Genomic DNA, 2,321 nt, shown 5'->3' on the forward strand with positions numbered 1-2,321 from the left:
CAAGTACAGCAATTCAGATCCTGTCTTCAAAAGCATTCCTTCTCTGCATCCAGTTTAGAATTTGATCCAAGATATTATACAAATAATTGCTAGTTAGATTGCTCAGACATTCTATAGGTGACAAAAAGAAAAATAATTCCAGATTAAAATATGCAACATTTTCAGTAGCATCCTTCCTTGCTTTTTCTATCATCCCCTAGAAAACACTGATGAAATCCAAAATTTCTTAAGCATATTGACTCAAGCAAGCAGACTGTCATTTTATTAACTTTTTTTACTTATTTAATCACTGCTTTGGGCATCTTAGAGATTCCTGGAAAGAACAGACACTAAAATAACTCTCATTTATATTAGCGTGTGCCATAATTTGCTGGAAGGGTCTGCTTTGCTGAGGGCCTCTTTAAAGCTTGTCCATCTGGTTTCAATCACCTCATCAAAAGAAACAGCAAATGTCTCCTTCAGAATAGCTGTTTCTTACTCATTTCAATATTCAGTTATAAGTAAATCAATTGACAGAAGTCACATTGCCAGTTTGCCATACAGAAGAGCACCTCTGACATCTGGTCTGACCTCAGAACATTACTAAGTAGAGGAGTGCCAAGCACTCTTTCCTCTCAGCACAGTTATCAAGCTCTTTAAACAGCCTAAAAAGAGCTATGGGCAGAATTTTGGTGACAACATATAAAATAAGAGGTAGCTAGTGCAGAAGACATATTTCTTAATAAGATTTTACCACAAGTTCCAGCCAGTGTGTGCTTGCTCCTTGTGGGTCCAGAGTGGCCAACCAGAAGATGCATTGCTGCTTGTTTTATGTGGACTTGGGCTTTTGAAGGAGTGCTTAAAATCAAATCTGGCCAGACCAAACCTACACCTGATTCCTCATTAAAATGGATATGTGCTGTGTGGCCATAACAACTGAAGGCAAGTGGACACGTCGTACACCCAAATGCTCACAGGGCAGAGCCTATGGAATTCACTGCACACTGAAGGTGGAACACAATTACTGAGCAGTTTGGAATTATTGCAAAGTAAACCTGTTAGCAAGCTGAGCACACAAGGGGCTGCAGGAACACATACTCAACACCTTCTGCTATTTTGTGAGGTGCTGAGACAGTAACAAACCTGACTCTTACCTCAGGTGGATGGAGCATGGTGCTAATAATGCCAAGGTTGGATTCTTGTGGGCCACCCACTTAAAGAGTTGGACTAGATGAGCCTTCTGGGTCCTTTCCAACTCAGAATATTCTGTGATTCCACAGTTCTTATTTCTCATACCAGGCCATTTTTTTGTGGGTCCCAATGGTTTCACCCCTGGTCCCGTAAAAAAAAATTACCCACTGGGTTTTGGACATCTCTTTCCTGTACCACTTGTTGGTCCCATGTTTCAACCCCTTTGATGTCGTGCTCCTGGACTGAACTTTGGGCTTCCTAACGCCAAGAACTGAGCAGGCTCCTGTTAGAAAACTTTTCACAGGCACGGGACTAATGATTAATGGAGGGCACCCATAACACATACAGCAAGTATTTCAAGTATTCTTGATTTACCTGAAAACCATTAAGAAAGAGACTCAGACCTTCATCTTATTTAAACATGAGCTTCTCCTGGCATGTCCCAGTAAATTACACTCAGTACCTCTTCCACAGCATCTTCCCTCAGCTGAGGCCCAGATATTTTCTTCCTCTTGAGTCTGTTCAATACCTTTAATTCCAAGTTCTGGCGTTGAAGGAAAACTTCCAGTTGGGTAAAGCCACGTGGGTCACAGCATTCTCAAAGCTTACAACATATGTAATTTTTTGGCTCCTTTTAATTAGGACATTTCAGAGACAGTTTATTTCTGTCTCATCTTTGAAACTGCTCTCTTTCATGCAATTTCATCTGCCTAACACTCCTCTTAGATTAACTCCATGGTGTAAAACAATACCAAGCAGGTAAGCTCTAAAAACAAAGCAGCAGAGATTTCACTCTCCTTGGTTTTACATGGAAATCATGCCCTCTCTCATCTCAAAATCCAAAATCATTACAATCTAAGAACTTCTATCATATCATGATATTATATCTATTTAAAGCAATAAGAAATGCAGTGTTAATTCTTTCTTAAGCTTTTTTTAAACTTAATGAAATCCAAACTGATGTTATCAATTATGTTACCACTTCCTCACAGTTTCAAATTCTTTGCTTTCCATTTCTCCACATCTTGACTTATTAAAATATTAAAATAAATTATTGTAGTTATTCAACATTTTAGGAAATCAAATGTAAGCCGACTTCCAACAGCTGACACCAAATGCTGACATAATTCAAATGCTCTCAACAAAGGAGA

This window comes from Sturnus vulgaris, chromosome 1, assembly GCF_052056855.1.
Source record: "Sturnus vulgaris isolate bStuVul1 chromosome 1, bStuVul1.hap1, whole genome shotgun sequence".
Taxonomy (NCBI): domain Eukaryota; kingdom Metazoa; phylum Chordata; class Aves; order Passeriformes; family Sturnidae; genus Sturnus; species Sturnus vulgaris.